This window comes from Mauremys reevesii, linkage group 16, assembly GCF_016161935.1.
Source record: "Mauremys reevesii isolate NIE-2019 linkage group 16, ASM1616193v1, whole genome shotgun sequence".
Classification (NCBI taxonomy): Eukaryota; Metazoa; Chordata; order Testudines; family Geoemydidae; genus Mauremys; species Mauremys reevesii.
The window spans coordinates 28,145,380-28,168,454 of NC_052638.1; the positions used below are offsets into that span (position 1 = coordinate 28,145,380).

A 23,075-nucleotide genomic window follows, 5' to 3' on the forward strand; every position below is an offset into this window, starting at 1 on the left:
TTTCTTTTTAACATCTGTGCAAGTTTTTTTAATTATTTTTTCACACTATTGCTTTAAAACAATTCCCCATATTAAAATGTCCCTCGCTAATTTTCTTTGCCTTGTAGAACTTAGCAAAGCTAGAAATGCCAGAAGTTCTAATTGTTGGTCTGCAGAAATAACCATAAATGAAACAAGTTTATGAAAACTCAACACACGTCCCTGTCAATGAAGTGTGAACATGATGTAGAGCTGGAAATGGAATCGAGGTCCTCAAAAGCAGATGGTCTTTCAGGCTGGTGCACATCTACAATACAAAATAGACAGTGAATAATAAGACATGACAGGGCATGTGTTTTGTTGAGTTATACAGTGCCACTGCTTGGAAAAAGTGAGAGTCGCATGGACTTGCCACATGCCATCAAGTGGCATTGTCCTTGCTTAGAACATGCCATCAAGAATCTTGCAGATTTGTACAATTTTGTTTTCTAAAAATTCTCTCTCTGTATAAAGAAGTGTATTTTGTAATTGGCTGTAGTTTTTCTTCGAACAAATCATCTTGACTGTTAAAATCAAATAATGATAAAACTATAATCACTATAATTATCATAGTTTTCTAAGTATTACTGTGTACAGTATTAATTAAAAAGTCAATTTTCACCAGCAGCTATCACACAGTGCTATCAGATTTCTAAATTCAGTTACGCCTCAGTTTTAGAATATTCTAATGTATAGTTGGGAAAGGGAAAGGTTGCAATTACAGCTTTTGGAGGCTGGTTCTTTGGATTTTTCTTTTTAAAGCAGAGAGCTTGTTTGAAACCTTAAAACTTCCCTGCTTGGGATGCCACCATATATGACTGAGGAACTAAAACTCTTGAATATTGTTTTCATGTCTGCTGCCCAATTAAAATAAAGTCGCTTCCTCCCAAATGCCGCAAATCAGTGAGAGTATTGATATCCCGCTACCAGCAAACACATTCTAAATAAGAGTGCATATTACTCACTTCATTGGGACTACTCACATGGGCAAAGTTGAACGTGTGCAACATTTGTTTGCAAAATCATGGAAGTAGTTCAAATGTGTGTGCCTCAGTAAAATTATGAACCTAATCCCATATTTAGGCACTTAATTTAGAAGGTTGATGTTCAAAGGAGTTGCGCAACCACGTTTATGCTTTGGCCATTATGTGTAATATTGTATAATGTAGTAATTGATTGTCTTGATGCTATTTGCTTAGGGAAAATGTAAATGTAGTTGTACAGTATGTTCAATTGATTATGTGTATGTTTAGTATATATGGGGCATGTATATTAGCCTTAATTCATTTAAATTCTATTAGACAAAGTAGTGGAGGCCTTGCAGGACTTGTTTGAACACTTGAGGTGACACCTGAAAGACACAATCATATTTATTGGTATTCCTCCATGATTGCAATTTTAAAAGAACAGGTCACAAGATATCTGTACCATCTAATATGAATCTGAACCCTAGTACTGATTTAGTATAATACATGAATTGATCACTCTAACTCATGGATCAGCAACCTTTGGTCCATCAGGGAAATCCGCTGGCGGGCCGGGCCAGGCCGGTTTGTTTAGCTGCAGCATCCACAGGTTCGGCCAGTCGCAGCTCCCACTGGCCGCGGTTTGCCATTCCAGGCCAATGGGGGCTGCGGGCAGTGGCGTGGGCTAAGGGATATGTTAGCCGCCGCTTCCCGTAGCCCCCATTGGCCTGGAACAGCGAACCGTGGCCAGTGGGAGCTGCAGTCTGCTGAACCTGCAGATGCTACAGGTAAACAAACCATCCTGGCCTGCCAGTGGATTTCCCTGATGGGGTGCATGCCAAAGTTTGCTGATCCCTTCTCTAGCCTAATGCTGATCCAAGGCAAGATAGACACTGGAATACCTGCTTTACAGGCCCATTTCTAGTTAAGATTTTGGAGAAAATTTCCAAGATTGCTCCCTTTTGTGGGTACAGTTTTCAGCTGCAGAACTTTTTTTTTTTTTTTTTTTTGGAACCTGCATCTGAATAATGTGTTGAAGCCTAGATATGTTCACTGCTACCACATTTCAGGTGCAAATCAGGGTCTCAGTTTCAAGTATTCCAAATTGTACCTGTAATTCATTTTGCCACTGCAAAAAAGTGGCTGGGCCTTCTCCAAAAGTTACCACAGAGAGTGTTGCAACAGAGAAGAATATTCCTCCTAAAAAAGGAATCTAGAGATAAAACTGAAGAATGGCTTCTGAATAAATTTGATGGAAGTTTCCAGCCTTTGGGAGCATTGAATTTTCTGTTCTTAATTTTCTTAGTATTTCATTTGATCCCACAAATTATAACTATCTGCTAAGACATCAGACCTTGTTCTGCTTTTTCTTGTAGTACAACAATCTACCTGAAACAAAGCAAGCACTTAGAAGAATGGCATTTTCCAACCTCATAATAAGGAAAAGGTGCAAGGTATTATTTCAGGAGACTACTTGTGCTGATTCCCCTGGCTGCAGGAGTTCTAGTTTAGTGATGAAGCCGAAGCACCTAGCGTAGGATTTTCAAAAGTACCTAAGGGAATTAGGTGTCCAGCTCCCACTGACTTTTACTGTGCTTGTTAGGTGCCTGGAAAGCACAAAAGCTACCTAACAGGCAAACCACTTTAACACTGCAAATTAAAACCCTAGTGGGGGTGCCATTATAAGATTACACAAAATAAATAGGGAATACTTGCTGCAGTGCTAAGAAAAATGTAATAGGCTCCATTGAAGTAGCTATAAGGAGGATGGACACAGTACAGTTCCTGTTGGATTGCATATATCCTAAAATAATCTCTTATTACCACTATGTCTTCTGTGTCATCACTTCTAGCTAAATAATACAATGTTTCATCCACACCTAGGGAAATAAGCTTTCACATGTGCACTGCCAGCATTGTGTCCTACAAGACACCCTCATTTCACGCTGCCAGACACAAAGAGCAAATTACAGCAGGCGAAGGGACCCTGCTATCGTGTGCTTTGATTTGGTGTGGGGTTTTTTTCTGGAGAGACAACTGCTGTTTATTCCCTATCTTGCATAGTGAAATGTTCTCATTCTTCCTCCCACACTAAACAGTATTGTTGTACTAAATTTAAAGGGCATTTAGAAAGCAGTATGTCACTTCACCCATGACTGCAATTGTGTGTTTTCCAGACTTGCAATACAATCTCGAATGCATTTCTTTTTTGGATTCATAGATTTAAGGCCAGAAGGGCCCATTAAATGTAGTCTGACCTCTTGTATAACATAGGTATATATTTTCATCCAGGTATACCTGTATTGAGCCCAATAACTTGTGTTTGACTAAAGCATATCTTCCAGAAAGGCATCCAATCTTGATCTGAAGACTTCAAGAGAGAGAGAATTTTCCTTGGTAGATTGCTCAACTGGTTAACCACTTTCACCATTAAACATGTGTGCTGTATTCTAATTTGAATTTGTCTGGCTTTCACTTCCAGCCAGTCTTTCTCCATTACATTAAAAAGCCCTCTAGTACCCCATATTTTGTCCCAATTAAGGCACTTGTACACTATACTTAAGTCATAGAATATCAGGGTTGGAAAGGACCGCAGGAGGTCATCTAGTCCAAACCCCTGCTCAAAGCAGGACCAATCCCCAACTAACCTGACCTTAAAAACCTCTAAGGAAGGAGATTCCACCACCTCCCATTCCAGTGCTTCACCACCCTCCTAGTGAAAAAGTTTTTCCTAATATCCAACCTAAACCTCCCCCACTGCAACCTGAGACCATTACTCCTTGTTCTGTCATCTAGTACCACTGAGAACAGTCTAGATCAATCCTCTTTGAAACCCCCTTTCAGGTAGTTGAAAGCAGCTATCAAATCCCCCCTCATTCTTCTCTTCTGTAGACTAAACAATCCCAGTTCCCTCAGCCTCTCCTCATAAGTCATGTGCTCCAGCCCCCTAATAATTTTTGTTGCCCTCTGCTGGATTCTTTCCAATTTTTCCACATCCTCCTTGTAATGTGGGGCCCAAAACTGGACACAGTACTCCAGATGAGGCCTCACCAATGTTGAGTAAAGGGGAATGATCACGTCCCTCGATCTGTTGGCAATGCCCCTACTTATACAGCCTAAAATGCCATTAGCCTTCTTGGCAACAAGGGCACGCTGTTGACTCATAACTAGCTTCTCGTCCACTGTAACCCCTAGATCCTTTTCTGCAGAACTTCTGCCTAGCCACTCGGTCTCTAGTCTGTAGCAGTGCTTGGGATTCTTCAGTCCTAAATGCGGGACTTTGCAGTTGTCCTTGTTGAACCTCATCAGATTTCTTTTGTCCCAATCCTCTAATTTGTCTAGGTCACTCTGGACCCTATCCCTATCCTCCAGCGTATCTGCCACTCCTCCCAGTGTAGTATCATCTGCAAACTTATTGAGGGTACAGCCCATGCAATCCTCCAGATCATTAATGAAGATATTGAACAAAACCAGCCCCAGGACCGACCCATGGGGCACTCTGCTTGATATTGGCTGCCAACTAGACATGGAGCCGTTGATCACTATGCGTTGAGCCTGATGATCTAGCCAGCTTTCTATCCACCTTATAGTCCATTCATCCAGCCCATACGTTTTTAACTTGCTGGCAAGAATACTGTGGGAGACCATATCAAAAGCTTTGCTAAAGTCAAGGAATAACATGTCCACTACTTTGCTCTCAACCACAGAGCCAGTTATCTCATCATAAAGGGCAATTAGGTTAGTCAGGCATGAGTTGCCCTTGGTGAATCCATGTTGACTGTTCCTGATCACTTTCCTCTCCAAGTGCTTCAGAATTGATTCCTTGAGGACCTGCTCCATGATTTTTCCAGGGACTTGAGGTGAGGCTGACTGGCCTGTGGTTCCCTGGATTCTTCTTCTTCCCTTTTTTAAAGATGGGCACTACATTAGCCTTTTTCCAGTCATCCGGGAACTCCCCCGTTCACCAGGAGTTTTCAAAGATAATGGCCAATGGCTCTGCAATCACATCAGCCAATTCCTTTAACACCCTCGGATGCAGCACATCTGGCCCCAGGGACTTGTGCTCATCCAGCTTTTCTAAATAGTCCTGAACCACTTCATTCTTCACAGAGGTCTGGTCACCTCCTCCCCATGCCGTGCTGCCCAGTGCAGTAGTCTGAGAGCTGACCTTATTCATGAAGACAGAGGCAAAAAAAGCATTGAGTACTTTAGCTTTTTTTCCCACATCCTTTGTCACTAGGTTGCCTCCCTCATTCAGTAAGGGGCCCACACTTTCCTTGACTTTCTTCTTGTTGCTAACCTACCTGAAGAAACCCTTCTTGTTACTCTTAACATCTCTTGCTAGCTGCAACTACAAGTGTGATTTGGCCTTCCTGATTTCACTCCTGCATGCCTGAGCAATATTTTTGTAGTTCTCCCTGGTCATTTGTCCAAGCTTCCACTTCTTGTAAACTTCTTTTTTGTGTTTAAGATCAGCAAGGATTTCACTGTTAAGCCAAGCTGGTCACCTGCCATATTTACTATTCTTTCTAAACATCAGGATGGTTTGTTCTTGCAACCTCAATACGGAGTCTTTAAAATACAGCCAGCTCTCCTGGACTCCTTTCCCCCTCATGTTATTCTCCCAGGGGATCCTGCCCATCAGTTCCCTGAGGGAGTCAAAGTCTGCTTTTCTGAAGTCCAGGGTCTGTATTCTGCTGCTCTCCTATATTCCTTGTGTCAGGATCCTGAACTCAACCATCTCATGGTCACTGCCTCCCTGGTTCCCATCCACTTTTGCTTCCCTTACTAATTCTTCCCTGTTTGTGAGCAGCAGGTCAAGAAGAGCTCTGCTCCTAGCTGGTTCCTCCAGCACTTGCACCGGGAAATTGTCCCCTACACTTTCCAAAAACTTTCTGGATTGTCTGTTCACCACTGTATTGCTCTCCCAGCAGATATCAGGGTGATTGAAGTTTCCCATGAGAACCAGGGCCTGTGATCTAGTAGAGTCTGTTAGTTGCTGGAAGAAAGCCTCATCCACCAGTCTGGTGGTCTATAGCAGACTCCCACCATGACATCCCCCTTGTTGCTCACGCTTCTAAACTTAATCCAGAGACTCTCAGGTTTTTCTGCAGTTTCATACTGGAGTTCTGAGCAGTCATACTGCTTTCTTACATACAGTGCAACTCCCCCTTTTCTGCCCTGACTATCCTTCCTGAACAGTTTATATCCATCCATGACAGTTCTCCAGTCATGTGAGTTATCCCACCAAGTCTCTGTTAGTCCAATCACATCATAATTCCTTGACTGTGCCTCTTGATCTTTTTGATAAATTAAATGAGCCTCTTAAGTTTCACTATAAGGCATTACTTTTCCAGCCTTCAAATCAGTTTGTGGCTCTTCTCTACATCCTTTCTAATTTTTCAACATCCTTTAAAAAATGTGCACAGTGGAACTGAATGCAGTGTTTCATACAAAGGTAAAAATCACTTCCTAACACCTACTTGCTGTTTCCTTGTTTATACACCCAAAGATACTATCAGACCTTTTTTGCCACAGCATCTCACTGGGAGCCGGTGTTCGGTTTATCTACTGTGACCCCTAAATCCTTTCAGAGTCACTGATTTCCAGGATATGGTACCCCAAGCTAAGTTTTTTCCATCCCATCAGAATTCAGAAGAGGTTTCTCCTCTCACAATTCTCATTTCTGTTAGAATTCTGATCCAGAGATTTCTTGGGCTCTTTTTAGCCTACCCCTTTGTAGACTGGGTGGGGTGTTTCACCAGCCCCAACTCCTCTGTATGGCCTTTTCCTCAGGATGGTTTATTGTGTTTGTCCTTTGCTATACACTGTACAAAGTAAATACAAAATACAACTGCTCAACTGAAAAATTCAGAGTCTTTTCCCTACCCCAACTATAGTCAGGGAGAAAAAAACCCAACACTCTTCCCCTCAAACATGTTCCCACCCTGGATCCATCTTCCTCTTCTAGTCTTCCTCCTGGATTGTGAGTGTCAACTCACTCCAACACCAATCTGCACTGCCCTGTCCAGGTGCTCCCCCTAGAGATGCCATTCATCAGAATCTCCTAATCCTTTGGTTCTCCAGGTTCTTCCACCACTCTTGCGTCTTACATCAGGCCCCAGCTGCCTCTCAATTTCCAAGGTCCTTGTGTGGAATAGGAGTATAACCTGCCTGGCTCAACATCCTGTTCCTCTTTGCACTGACCCCCTCCCAGGCTTTTCCTAGCCCAACAGATCCTGCAGCAGTTTCTCTCCAGCCGAGCAGGTTTCCTCTCACAGGAAGCACCATCTCAAACTACCATCACGTGATGTGTTAACTGACCTAATCACTGGCCATGTGGCCAGCCCTAGACCAAATGGTGCCCCAGGTGAGGTGTGTCTTTGGTGCCTCTCTCCATTTGAATACCTTATTTTTTATTGCATTTGTAGCCCATTTCATGATTTTGCATGATTTCCATGCATGATTTAATTCTGTCATATAAGATGACAAATTTGCACACTAGGATCTGTAAATCTGTATTTATTCATGCTAATAACAAAAACAGCACCCCGAGCCCAGTGCCCCTGAACTCTAGCACCCTAGGTGGTTGCCTGGGTCACCTGCCCCTAAACCCAGTCCTGCCAGCTCAAACCGAAACCCATCACCCGGGAGGCAGATAACTGGGCACAAGTAGTGTTCTCCTAAAAGGATCAACCCACTCTGACTCCCTCTCTTGTTAGAAATGCTGAAATCTGACGTAGAGTGAATCAGTTCCCCTCCCCCCCCCCGCCCAATGACCTGTGCACACAGAATAGGTAGCAACAACACTGCCTAGGGTAGAAGAGGAGATAAGATATTGCTACTAATTATTTTTTCTGAGGCCTAGGCATTAGAGCTGGTCAGGGAATGGGTTTCCTCTTCTAGGAAAATCCTTTGAGATTTTTGAAAAATGCATTTGTCCCAAATCAGGATGAAAAGCTAATCTTGAAATTTTTCACAAACCAAATTTCAATTTGAGTCAATTAAAATGTTTTTTTTTGACATTTTCAGAAACATTTTGATTATGACTTTTTAAATTTTGTTTTGTTTCAAAATCAAAAAAAATTTCAGCGCTTTCTCCCCCAACACACAAAAAAACCACACCCAGAAGTTGAGTTTCAAAAATGTCAAAAAGGGATATTTGACACCTTTGAAAGTCTTTTTCAAACAAACAAACAAAAACATGTGCACTGAGAGATTTGTGTGACTTGATCCTTTTCCAGAAACAGTTTTGGTTTCAATGAACTAAGATATCAGAGTGTGCCAATATAGCAGGGTTTCACTAACGAGCACCTGAGTCGGCTCTGTGTATGCTACCAAGCAGGGGCGGCTCTAGGGATTTTGCTGCCCCAAGCACGGAAGGCAGGATGCCTCCGGACCCTCCGCAGGCATGCCTACAGGAGGTCTACTGAAGCCGCGGGACCAGCAGACCCTCCGCAGGCAAACCGCCGGAGGCAGCCTGCCTGCCACCCTCACGGCGCCAGCAGAGCACCCCCCCGCGGCTTGCCACCCCAAGCACGCGCTTGGCGTGCTGGGGCCTGGAGCCGCCCCTGCCACCAAGGCTGTTCCAACCCTGAAGCGAAAGGTGTCAAACAGCTCTGGCTGCCCAGATGGCTCGCTTCTTGGGTTTCCCATCTGAGGGGTGAGTAGGCAGACAGCAACCAGGGACTTCTGGGAGTCTGGCAGCTTGCTGGGGAGAAGGGGATTCTGATGGTATTTTTGATTGGGAAAAACCACAATGTTCCTGATGCCCAGGCAGTTGGCTTTTGAAATGTCACTCCCGTGAAAAATTTTGAGTTTTGACCTTTTGTATTGAGTCAGAGACCTTTTATTTTTTTCAAAAGCTTGAATGTTATAGTGAGCGTGAAATTCCATTTCCTGGCCAGCTCTACTCCAATGCCTAACATGCATGTGCACAGGCAACTCAACTCACTCAAATGAGGTTTTACCGGCTCTTGGTGCACAAGGCTCTGAAAGTCTGGACCTAAGTAAATTATTAGGGCAGATCCTGAGCTGCTGTAAATAGTCATAGGGACACTAAAGTCAAAAGGCATCTGACAATTTCACCATCTGAGGATCTGCCCCATTGTTTCCAGAAAATACATGCTATATACATTTCTGGGTCTCATTGTGGAAATTGTATTATTGTCTGGGGAGGGGAGGGGAAGCTGGCTATTGAATTGTGCTCTGACCTCTTTTAAAATGCGTGGAGTCCCTAAGAGTCTAATCATTTGGTTTCAAAAGAATGGGTAGTGAATCATCTTTCCATGTCTGTCTTATGACAGGAAAGCTTTTTATTATTCCCTAAGCCATCCCTAATATAAATTTTTCTAACCTAACCTAGACTACTCCAATGACTTTGATGCAAAAAAACTCCCTTAGCAGCTTGCTCTGTTTCTTGTGTCCTTATAAAGCTTTTCTTAATACATAGCCTTTCTTCAGACTGCAGCTCTTATTTTCCAAGCCTTCTATCACTGTAGTTGCTTTCCTCTGAATACTCTCCAATCTGTCTGTCTCTTATTAAGTGTGCTGCTCCAAACATATGCACAGCTCTGACTGAGGTTTAACCAATGCTGAGTGGGGTTGGATAATCTTGCTTATTTTACATGCTTACGATGTGACCCAAATAGCATTTGCTTTTTATGTGACTGTGTCTCATTGTTGACTCGTATTCACTTTATTATTCACCATGAAATGCAGATCCTTCTTTGTTGCCTTACTGTTTAGTTAGCATATTCATAGGGAAAATCCTAAGGGTCTTCCTCAATTTTAACTCAGTCCATACTCAAGCAAAATCAATTGATTTCAATGGGAGTTTTCCAGATTAAGGATTGAACAAAGACTTCTGGATCCGATTCTTTATTTGTGCATTTGTTTATTCTTTGGTACATCAACCATTTGACATTTCTTTCTCACTATATATTGATTTGAGTGTATCATTTCAATTTATCAAGATCTTTAATATGTCTTTCATGGTGTTTAGGTAGGTTAAATGTCATAGCAGGCTATTCTTTTCCCATTTTCATGAATAAAAATTGTGAAATTATACCTTTATTGCAAGTTCATATATTTTTTTAAATTTACAGAATATATACATAACAGCCAAATTGTGTCATCTTCTCCATGAAAAGTTGTCTGAAGTGCTAGAGATGGCATGTTGGACAAATTCTTGAAAAATTCATTTTACACATGCAGATAGTCATGGAGAGAAATTTGGTACTTTGGCATATTTTAGAGCCAATGTCTCACATGGTTTTCAGTTAAAATGAAAGGATCAGGCCAAAAAGAGATAAGTCTGAAAATCTAATCTGATACTACCTCTGTACTTGTACTTGAATCAGATGATATACTGTATCTTATTTCCCTGCAGTATTTGCATGAAGCCTACAAATATTTGAACTGATTGCACTTCAGTGCATGCATATGTGCAGCAATGAATCATCGTATGATAGGATGAAATTAAAATCAATTGAAAATGTATTCAGGGAAGCTTCCAAAATGAGCTTTGGGGAAAAAGTCCCATAAAACTACAAGGTGGCTGCTGTAGCTTTATTGGCAAAACTAATTGTGTTTGAGATAATTATTTTGCAGATTTTATTTTTGCAAACATCTGGGGCAAAGGGTTGAGGCTCTTCCTGGGGATAGTGTATACCCAGGCGGTGTTTTATCAGCATGCTTTTTTCTTTATTGAATGTGGCTAGTCACAAATAAACAGATGTACAAAAATCCTCTATGTACATAGATTGCAGAGGAAAGCTATAAAAAGCATAACCAAAGGGCTTCAAAACTGTCTTCCTGACCATTTCTAGAGCTCAAACTTATCCCTGATGTAACTTTTTTTTAACTTCATTGATTTCCATGAAGTTACTTCACAGCTGAATTTGACCCCAAGTGTGTGCTGTAATTAAGGTGTACTTCTCTTTGATGTCTTTTATTGGGCTGGTATAGTTGTATTTGGAGGAACTACATGGGGAACAAAAATTCTTACCACAAGTCAGTGTTTTTTGCTGAGTTGGAAAAAACCAACCTTGTTCATGCCTTCATTTAAAAAAAAATCATCATTTTGAAGGCAGAGAACTGCCGTTTTGCTGCTAATGGGTATTTGGTAAACAATAATACCAAATTTGGGCCACACTTGCTCACACCAGGGCACAGATCCTCTAGTGCAGTGAGCTGACCAGCAGCAGGTTAGCTAGCTATGAGAAGATGGTCCCAGTGTAGGGGGATGTTCTGGTGTCTATAGTTAGTGTTTGCCTGTTATGTCACCACTCTGTTGCCAGCGTAGAAGTCAAGGCCAGATAACAGGGTGTATGGCAAGAGAGAGCGTATGACTGGATGTACCCCCACTGACACATCAGTTGCTCAGGCCATTGACAGGCAGATTAACTTAGAGCCAATCTTGAAAAACATCTCTGGATAATAACTCTATCATTTATCCATTGGCAGCCTAGTAAAGTGAGTAAGTGAGTTTTATATCATTTAGGTACAAAAAGCTTTGAATGTACTCACTTATTTAGTATTATACAAGGTTCCCCCCCGCCCCATATACAATGGTACTTTGCTGATGTGTGGTATAACTCAGACAAAATACAAATAGTTATGAAAATCTGGGAATGGTTAACTGGCAGCTTAAGTAAATATAAGAGCAGAGAGTGAGCAATTTGGCGAGCAATTTGAGTATATGAGGTGCTGAAGACTAAGCTACTGAAAGATTGATCATGCATAATTTTAGCAAAATTTCAGGGTCTCATTCTACAGCCTCTAAAGCCATGTCTACACTTAGGGTTTCTTAGGCCTGGTCTATAGCTAAAATTAGATTGACCTAGCTACATCACTCAGAACTGTGAAAAACAGTGGGGTTGACCCCATTGGAGACAGACCGAGACAGATAGATGGAAGAATATTTCTGTCAACCTAGCTACCACATCTCAGAGAAGTGAATAACATACACTCCTCCCAACACCACCCTTCTGACAATGTAAATAGTATCTACACTACAGTGGCAGAGCTGCAGTGCTGTAGCTGTGTCGCTGTATTGTATACATACCCTTAGTTTTAATCATCATGCACCACCACTGGTGCAGCTCCCCTAATGGTGCACTAGTATAGACAAGACAGCAGCATTTTTACCATCAGGTTGTCTGACCAGGATCTGAATAAATATTAGATGACACAGAGATAAAAACACCATCAGCTGTCCAGCAAGTGACCCCTCAATGATTTTTTTTTAAATCAAAATTTTTGAAAAACCTTAAGATCCAATTAGATTTTCATTAAAGTTTTAGAAAATCTATTGCACCAAGTCTCATAAGAAACAGGAGCACAACTCATGGAGAGGATTAACAGGTTGACTTAATGAACTTGGCCTTGAACCTCTTAGACCCACCGTGGAGTTTATCCTACCTTGAAGTGCTAGAAGGAAACAGATCTAGCATGACAGCTCAGAACAGTGTAAGAAGTAAAAAGTGAAATCACATGGTCTCAGCTTTGTTCCTACTTTTCTGAGCGTGTACACCAACAAACCATACTGTACTGTCACTAATTTGACAGCAATAGCAGTCAAAAGTCCCATAAAACCAAAATAAAATACTGGGACTAGTGCCAACTGAAGGCAGTTTTACCTTAAAAAACAAACACACACACTCTCTCTCTCTAACTCTGGGCTGTGTGATTGAACAAGAAGTCTAACATGGATAAGCTCTTAGCTCTCATTTGCATAGGAACTAAAGAGAAAGCAGCTGCTTAGTCACATTTTATTATTTGTTTACACTAGTGTAAATATCAGAATTCTAATACTAGATTAATCTTAAATTCTGCTGTCAGAAACCCAAATCAAGATTAAAACTCCAAAACAGTATGCACTTTCAAAGATTAACGGAATTAGATTACTCGAGGGCAGGGGGGAGAGAGAAATTATAGCTTTTGTTTTCACATCTGCATGATGTGAACATTTTTATTTTTTACAACTTAAAATGTAGAATTTGACTTGGCTTGTTATACATAAGGTAGCTGAAAGCATGTTACACCCCCCTGCAAAAAGCCAAATAATGGTGGCGCTGTGAATTTAAATAGGCAAATGGAGCTTACCTAACTGATGGTGGAGTCTGGGCCGGTAAGACAAGATGGTTCACATCTAAATGTTGTACCATGTTAGACTTTAACCCACTCTAGGAAGGCAGAAGATATATATGAACAAACAACCATCTAGACATACATTCATACAAAAGTTGAATGTTTAAAGGAATACTATTCCAGTGAGATACAGGATCCTTGTATTCCAGGCAAGATCAGCAAATGGTTGAAAGCTAGAAATAGAAAGAGCTATCTGAGAAAGCAAAGTTGGAGATTTCAGCTGATGGGTAAGAATTAGAGCATGGCTAGCTAGGCTTTCCCTGATCAGTGTAGCAACTATTTGGTCCCCTGTTTCTACTCTCACCTTTGCCTTTTCTCTTTTCTGTTGTAAGCTAAAACCTTGCTATTTTATACCTGGCTAATTTGAATTTGCCCACATAGAATGATGGTTTCTCTCCACTTCTCAGCAAAGTAACATAAGACCTCAGTACATCACACCGATATTATGACTCCAGTTCTGTAATAGATTATTATGCTAAGGAGAATTATCTACAGAGTCTGAGTTGATTTGGTGAGAGTGTAGGGAGGAGTGGGTAACAAATAAAATAATTACTATGGGGTTGGCACCTTTCAACCTGCACTGAGTAAGAGGCAGCAAGTTGTGCCAGATTGTGACTCATTTACAATTCACTTGCAGCTTCCCATTTACTCCATAGAGGAACTAAGCATCTGTATCAGCCCTTTCTCTGGCACAGCTTACCTCCTACTCCATCTGTGCTGGCCGCATACTGAGGGGATGGGACTCCTGCTACCTATGGGGGAAGGGGAGTAGCAAATGCTCCCTCCATCTCCACAGCTACTTGTGGAATTAATGGGTAGCAAGTGCAGTGGAGTAAGGGAGCACCTTATGACCCCTTACTCCCATACAAGGGCTCCCAGAATCTGACCCTATATTATTAATGTATTTTAAATCTTGTCCTAGTCAGCTATAAGTCTCTCTTTTGACATTTGCAGTGCAGTTCAAACATTTCCAGAGAAGCAAATGTTCTCAAACTGAACACAAAACTTTGCAAATATTTTATTAAAAATTGGGCTTCTGTCTCCTCAGATGATAGTGGCTAGATAGGTTGTCTGCCTTTTTAATTACAAAATTCTGAAGTAATACCTTGAATCGATACATCTCTGTCAGTTGTCAACGTGTATTCCAACTCTCTTTTAGGTATTCCACTCCCTTCACAAAAATGAAATCTAATACCTTGAGCTCTGTGGTCTGTTCATTTCTCTTCAGTTTTGTCAGGGTTCACCTCAAGAACATCAGTGTTCAAAGGGCATAGAAAGTCCTGTCTGCCATCTATATTGCTGCTGCAGCAGGATAGCACTTGAAAGTAGGTGTTTTCTATCTTTGAAGTGTGTTACAGAAATCTGTAAAACATTCATAATTTTACATCCAAAAACTCTACATTAAAAGAACATTAAGGTTGCAAAGTCAAGCATTCAAAAGTTAGGAAATGGCGGAATTAAGGCTGCCCACGTAACTTTAATTGAATCCTGTACAATCTTTAGTTACACTAGAATGATCTTCGCTGTAGGTACTGCATTTCAGCAGGGTCAAGAAATTGCCCTAGCGGAATCAGGAAGAGGACATCCAGGGGTTTCTTCAGATGCAACTATGCTCGAGAGACATCTGCCTACCTATTTTATGATTAGTTAGTCAGATACATTTGAATTGTTCTTCCGGTGCTGTTTAAGTTTAATGCTGCACCGAATGTGATGTAATATGTCCCTACAGTATTATGCGCCATTTGTGCATGATCCTTAGCCTTAAAGTAAAAATAAAATTGTTAGAGGTTTTTTGGGGGGAGAAAACAGTGAAATGATGAAACACCCTTTTATGAACGTGCAGATTTACAGGGTACCCTTGTGTATTGCTCTTCCTATTCGTTGATAATGGTTACTTTGAGCCTAGCTCTCTGTGTGGGTGTGCCTCAAAACTGCAGCATCTTCCCAAGAAGACATTATGATGCCACATAAATGGAGCCCTGTGCCCCTAACCTGCAGGCACAAATTAGGATGTTAGTAGCACAATTCCTTTTGCAGATGCAAAATTACAGGCACACATTTTATAGGCCCAGATAGTGCATACAAAAAATGAGGCTGTGATTTAGCCCAGCTGTAAATATAAGTTGTTGTTTACAGCACTGCTGAACTGAGCTGGATGCTAGCTACCAGATAGTATGCCCAGTGAGGAAACTGTCCAAAGAGACTGAGAGGAACTCTACAGATCCCATAGCACTTTCCATAAGAATAAAGTTCATGCAGAATGCACAGGGATCATAGTTTTAAAGGCTTCATCTAAAAAGACCTATGTGCAGTAAAGGGCATAGTACTCTGTGTATCTGCCTTGAATGCATGAAGGTCTGAGTCAACTCCATGAGGATTTCAGTCTTTGGTTCCTGTAAATCTATATATCCCAAACTTAAACTTGTACGCTTGCTTTACTTATGTTCCGCAGAAATCAAGGTGGGCAGGGGATTTGGCTCTTTAGATCCTACTGACGTCAATTTTTAAATTATTATTGTCTTCAGTGGGACTGGGATTTGGTCACCGAGTTCTTTTCTTCAAGTAGTAACCAAAGCCTCCAGTTCTAACAACCAGCTGTGCTCTTAGTCTATAAGAGTATGTCTTCACTGCAGAGTTAGCCCATGATATAGTCCAGGTGTTTCCCCTAACTCCCTGTCTGTCCACATGGAGAAACTTGTAGCCCAGGTTTGAGGGTGCTTCAAGCTCAGGCTTTCAAGCACAGATGAGGTGATAGCCTTGAGCTCAGTCTTGCAACAGCTGTGGTGGGCAACCCATCCATTTTTCAGTGAGCATACAGGTTTATGAAGCCCAAGGTGTGCTGTTAGTCCTCGAATCCTAATTCACAATTCCACCTGGGCAGAATGTTCCTGTCTAACTCCTCCCTTCATCTGCAAAGCCTTTTAACCCCATGTTTTCCTGCTTAATTTCTGCTGAACTTCCACAGCTTTTAAACAGAGATGTCACTCAAGAAATCATTCTAATCCATGCTGCCAGTTGGCCTAAAGCTGACACCAGCCTTCTGATAAAGGTGTGGTATGATTTCAGGAAGACCCATCAGAGCACTTCTGCAAAATACCGAAGTAGGACAGTTCTCCTACAACACACCGAATGAATTCATAGAGTGGCCCAGTTTAATGCAGCTCAAAAAACCAAAGGACAGCCTACTAGAAATCCAGCTCAGTACACAGGCTCAGACATCACCACTGTGGATGCAGCACACAGGTCTGGCATGGGTAGGGGTTTGAAGTGGGGACTCTCAACCCATGCTAGGCTAACCCTGCAATGAAGACATAACCTAAGACTGTGTTATACAAGAATGGGGCTATCAGAATGCGGTTATACTGTATAGACTGGCAGTTTTTTATCTTGATAGCAGGATGCAAAAAAATTAAATTTAAAATTGCATATCCGTGTCCAAAAGGCATTTTCTAAGAAGAAGCTTGCAATTTCACAGCCCCGCTTCCCTTGATAGAAGCATTTATGCTTGTACACTACAGTTCTAAACATCAATGAACCAGATGTTCCTTTGAAAAAATGGTAGCCAGCGTAGTCAGGTGTGTAAAAGTCAACAACATAAAAAATATTGCAAAGTTCTTTTACCACTTTGAAAACTAATCAGTAAATTTAAAAACTGTTTAATGGGGAAAAAAACCCTTAGGATTTAACCATACACTTGTTGTATCTTTTGAATTTGTTATATATTATGATCTCTTCTCAGTCTATTATCCATTAACAATAAGCAATTCTTCTTCAAGCTTCTCTGCCTTTTGAAACAATTCTCATTAGCACAGCTACACCTCAAATCATGACTGAAAATTATATCACATTTATTTCACAATGATTTACTATTTTAAAAAACTAGAAAACCTCTGGCTACGACTATGCTTTATAAAGCAACTTGTGCTATTATCTGTGCTATTGTCATTTGTATTTATTTATATTTTCATATGTACAGTACAGCTGTATCTATAGATATAAATGTGTATTTATATATGTATAAGATGATATGTAATGAAAGTTGAGTGAGTAATTTATTTGAAGAATTTAGCCTCTTTTTCTATCTACACAATATCCATGCACTGATTGATTCCCTAGAATGTGTTAGTTGTTTAAATTATTAAATGACTGTCTCTTAGAAATGTTTATTCACATTGATGTTGAGCATTTAAAATTCAAGCTAGTGCCTAGTTGTGAGTGGTCAGATAAGTCACATGATTGTTTGAGCAAACAATCACTTCCAGCCCAAATACTTGTATGCTGAAATTTAAAAAAATGTTTTCTGTGGCCTCATGAACACTAGGAATTTTTTTTTCTAAAGTTTCCATCTCTCACTGCTATCAATGCATCTCCACCAAGGGTAGCAATTGTGGAAGCACCACTGTAGACAAAGCACTGGCTGGCACTGACATTTTAAGCACCATCACAGGTAGCCCTGCTTGGAGCAAGATTAGATGACATGGTGCTTAAAATGCTAGCAACCATCTGGAGTCCTGTCTGTGCTAGTGTTTTCAATGTTCCTATTACTGAGCTGAGCCAGTGGTAGCAAAAGAGGGATATTTTTGCTTTAGTTCTGGAAGGTCTTAAATATGACATATAACCTTAATAGTATGCACTGTTAGTATACATGCAGGTGATGCAGGCAAATTTTGTTGAATTTGCTTCTGTTTTCTTCAGTTAGAAGTTGAAGGTTGTACTCTGTCACCCAAAAGGGTAACTTTCCTTAGATTCCAAATAAGATGTCTGATCTAAACAATGCAGATTGTGGTGGCATGAGGTATCTCTCAAGACAAAGAACCAAATGTATGAATTTGTATAGCTTTGTAGAATTGCGCAATGTTTGCATATAACAAAAATACTCTCAGTTAATAGCCTTCTACCATTTCTAATACAGAACATTCTCCTTCTGTGGACAAATAGGTGAGTCAGCATAGTCCTTTAGCAGCTCTGCTGGTGGAACTTCTATGGAGATGGCACTAGAAGTTGAGGATTAGACGCTGGGTTCATAAAAGTCAGTGACTTCGTTGGTACAGGATCAGAACCTAAATGTGAGAATTTCCCAGTAGAGTTACATAAGAATGACCATACTGAGTTGACCAATGGCTCATCTAGTCCAGTATCCTGTCTTCCGACAGTGACCAATGCCAGATGCTTCAGAGGGAATGAACAGAACATGTAATCATCAAGTGATCCATCCCATGTTGCCCATTCCCAGCTTCTAGCAAAAAGAGGCAAGGGACACTCTGGAGCATCGTTTTGTATCCTTGCCCATCCTGGGTAATCACCAGTTCCACAGGTTGACTGTGTTTTGTATGAAGTAATACTTCCTTTTGTTTGTTTTAAACCTGCTGCTTATTAATTTCATTTTGTGGCCCTAGTTCTTGTGTTATGAGGAGTAAATAACACTTCCTAATCTACTTTCTCCATACCAGTCATGACTTTATAGACCTCCTCATATCTACCCTCAGTCGTCTCTTTTCCAAGCTGAAAACTCCCAATCTTATTAATCTCTCCTCATATGGAAGCTGTTCCATATCCCTAATCATTTTTGTTGCCCTTTTCTGTATGTTTTCCAATTCCAATATATCTTTTTTTGAGATGGGGCAACCACATCTGCATGTGGTATTCAAGATGTGCACATACCATGAATTTATATAGAGGCAATATGATATTTTCTGTCTTATCTATTCCTTTCCTAATGATTCCCAACATTCTGCTGGCTTTTTTGACTGCTGCTGCACATTGAGTGGATGTTTTCAGAGAACTATCAACAATGATTCCAAGATTTGTTTCTTGAGTGGTAACAACTAATTTAGACCCCATCATTTTATATGTATAGTTGGGATTATGTTTTCCAATGTGCATTACTTCGCATTGATCAACACTGAATTTCATCTGCCATTTTGTTGCCCAGAAATCCCTTTGTTACTCTTTGCAATCTGTTTTGGATTATCTTGAGTAATTTTGTATCATCTGCAAATTTTGCCACCTCACCCCTTTTTCCAGATCATTTATGAATATGTTGAACAGTACTGGTCTCAGTACTGACCCCTGGGGGACACCACTATTTACCTCTCTCCATTCTGAAAACTGACCATTTATTCTTAGCCTCTGTTTCCTGTCTTTTTAACCAGTTACTGGTCCATGAGAGGATCTTCCCTCTTATCCCAGGGCAGCTTACTTTACTTAAGAGCCTTTGTTGAGGGACCTTGTCAAAGGCTTTCTGAAAATTGAAGTACACTGTATCTACTGGATCACCTTGTCCACATGCTTGTTAACCTCCTCAAAGAATTCTAGTAGATTGGTGAAGCATGATTTCCCTTTACAAAAAACATGTTGACTCTTCCCCAACAAATTGTGCTCATCTCTGTGTCTGATAATGCTGTTCTTTACTACAGTTTCAACCAATTTGCCTGGTACTGAAGTTAAGCTTACTGGCTTGTAATAGTCGGGATTGCCTCTAGAGCCTTTTTTAAAAACTGATGTGTCTATAGCTATCCTCCAGTCATCTAATACAGAAGCTGATTTAAATGATAGGTTGCACACTACAGATAGTAGTTTTGAAATTTCACATTTGAGTCCCTTCAGAACTGTTGGATGAATACCATCTGGTCCTGGTGACTTATTACTGTTTAATTTATCAGTTTGTTCCAAAATCTCCTCTAATGACAGCTCAATCTGGGACAGTTCCTCAGATTTGTCACCTAAAGAGAATGGCTCAGCCGTGAAGACCGATGCAAAGAAATAATTTAGTTTCTCCACAATGGCCTTATCTTCCTTGAGTGCTCCTTTAGTATCTCAACTGTCCAGTGGCCCCACTGGTTGTTTAGCCGGCTTCCTGCTTCTGATGTACGTAAAGAATTTTAGACAACCAACTCCCAATGACCTTCAATGCAAAGTGTCTTGCTTGGGCTCCTTTGAAATTCCAGCTTCAAACTGCCCATCCCCAATAGAAAGACCAAAGCAGGGCATTACCTGTGCTCCCTTGGGGATGATTTTTTCTGAAGGGCAGGTATAAATTCTCTCTCTCTGTGACAATAAGAGTGGATTTGAACCACTATATCTAAGAGGCTTCTAAGTTGTAACTTGCTGTTTTAAAGAGTGATTTTATATTACTGTCAGATTCTACTTCAAAAGTCTTTTAATTAAAGTAGGAACAGACTAGCTACCAATACACACAGAGCAAGCAGCATGGTTTTTGCACAGCCAGCTAAGAATCCACAGTACATGGTTTGTAGAATATTGTGCTACTGGGTCATATAATGGTCAGCCATAGTCTGATTCTGGTCACGAATGGTAATCACATAAAGCAATACATAAACAAAACAGAATAAGGAAAATGGCTTCAGTTCTCTGGTTTAGTAAATTGGAAGTGTTTTACATGCAAATTTTAAAGATAGGCATTTCCACTGGGAGCAAACATAAACAAAGACTGGTTTGTTTTTCTAAAAGAAATTCAAATGACTCCATAGCAAAATGAAAGGTTATTTCTTAGTGACTTATTTACAATACCCCAATAATGAACGTACATCATATTTGACAGACAAAATGAATAATTCGTAGTTTTTTATGCCTAACAGAAGCAAACTGGAGTTTTGAATGTTTATAAAGTTTTAGTTATTTTTCAAAATAACAAAGTTCACTTGCCATTAAAAATGTATTCCATAAGGGATGAAGTGATATGAGGGTAATAAAGACACTATACAACCTGTAACTATTATTCTTATTTTATCTAACATTTTTAGATTGTAATGTTTTACTACAATTATAGAATATGTTGAGTGCTAATTGTCAGATGGGGCCAAGAATTATGAGTCTTCAGTCTTGCTCTTGCTATAACTTCTATGGTTTCAATAGATTGCACCCTGTCACAGGGTGTACCTCTCATATAGCACCTCCTTCTGGCCAAGTTTGGAGCTGTAGGTGCTCTCTCCTTTCTCTCACCCTCTTCTGTTCTCCTTATATATATATATCTGAAACAAAAGTCTCCTGCTGGGGTCTACTTTATTTTAAGTCCAAATATTCAAAAATAAAGTCTCTCTCTTCTCTGTGCTCCAGCCTTTCACTGTTGCTTGACCTCCTCACTCTCTGCAGCTCTAGATTCCTCAGCTTTCCTTCCCAGGCCTGGGTTCATTTCAGTCTCTGTCTTTATTCTGCCTAGCAGCGTTCACTTGCAGCCACTTTTTCCAGCCAGCTGTAGCTCCCCAGATTTCTGTGATGGTTCAGGAGGTGCTGTCATCATCTCTGGGTCATCCTCTTAGAGGAGCTGTGTTTTCTAGGGGCATACTTTCCAGGCTCCTGCTCTGGTGATCTGTCCTGGCAGTTCCTCTGCTCAGGAACTTACTGTTTCCAGGAATCACTTTTGCTGAGTCCTAGTAACCTTTTATCAGGAGCATTAGCTAATTAGCAGCTAACCAGCCACCAGTGGATTTCATTACTTCATAGAATCGTAGAATATCATGGTTGGAAGGGACCTCAGGAGGTCATCTAGTCCAATCCCCCGCTCAAAGCAGGACCAATCCCCAACTAAATCATCCCAGCAGGGCTCCATCAAGCCTGACCTTAAAAACCTCTAAAGAAGGAGATTCCACCACCTCCCAAGGTAACCCATTTCAGTGCTTCATCACCCTCCTAGTGAAAAAGTTTTTCCTAATATCCAACCTAAACCTCCACCACTGCAAGTTGAGATCGTTACTCTTTGTTCTGTCATCTGATACCACTGAGAACAGTCTAGATCAATCCTCTTTGGAACCCCCTTTCAGGTAGTTGAAAGCAGCTATCAAATCCCCCCTCATTCTTCTCTTCTGCAGATTAAACAATCCCAGTTCCCTCAGCCTCTCCTCATAAATCATGTGCTCCAGCCCCCTAATCATTTTTGTTGCCCTCCGCTGGACTCTTTCCAATTTTTCCACATCCTTCTTGTAGTGTGGGGCCCAAAACTGGACACAGTACTCCAGATGAGGCCTCACCAATGTTGAGTAGAGGGGAATGATCACATCCCTCGATCTGCTGGCAATGCCCCTACGTATACAGCCTAAAATGCTGTTAGCCTTCTTCCCAACAAGGGCACGCTGTTGACTCATATTCAGCTTCTTGTACACTGTAACCCCTTGGTCCTTTTCTCCAGAACTGCTGCCCAGCCATTCGGTCCCTAGTCTGCAGCGGTGCATGGGATTCTTCCATCCTAAGTGCAAGACTCTGCACTTATCCTTGTTGAACCTCATCAGATTTCTTTTGGCCCAAGCCTCTAATTTGTCTAGGTCCCTCTGTATCCTATCCCTACCCTCCAGCATATCTGCCACTCCTCCCAGTTTAGTCTAATCTGCAAACTTGCTGAGGGTGCAATCCATCCCATTATCCAGATCATTAATGAATTCCACTTCCGGGTGGTCTGAGTTGGCTCAGGCTACGTCTACACTTGAAATGCTAGTGTTTCAATGTGGACACTCACGACAGTGATGGGAGGGGTTCTCCTATCTCAGTAGATAATCCCACCTCCTTGAGCCCAGCATAGCTGTCAGTATAGCTATATCTCTCAGGCATGTGGATTTTTCACACTGCTGAGAGATGTAGCTATGCTGATGTAAGTTCCCAGTGTGAACCAGCCCTCATTCTACCTTACAGGAGCCTGTCACAGGTAGGCTGGTCCCTGGTTCTCCTGAAAGGGCCAGCCCTCTGTGATACACCCACTTATATCAGGGACTTGTTTTGCCCTCAATCTTCTCTGGTTTATGGAAGAGCATTTCAAGTTCAACAGGAAATATTGACCTAGCAATTTCCATGTTCAAAAGTATAAAGGTGGGGCTGGGAGTGAGATCTTGGATAAAAAAGAGGTTGTGAGCATTGGGGTACATGCGGGTATTTTGTCACCTGTAATATCAGTTTGTTTTGACTGCTTTCCATAAGGAGCATTATTGAAAT

General features: G+C 41.1%; 1 long non-coding RNA gene across 1 annotated transcript; it reads right to left on the reverse strand.

Annotated features, from left to right (window-relative positions):
- Positions 1–202: 202 nt before the first annotated feature.
- On the reverse strand, positions 203–14,492 carry LOC120384294. The gene is made up of 3 exons (XR_005588738.1): positions 14,242–14,492; positions 13,092–13,171; positions 203–286 (listed from the first exon to the last, which is right to left on the reverse strand). It is a non-coding gene; the product is annotated as an uncharacterized LOC120384294 (long non-coding RNA).
- Positions 14,493–23,075: the final 8,583 nt, after the last annotated feature.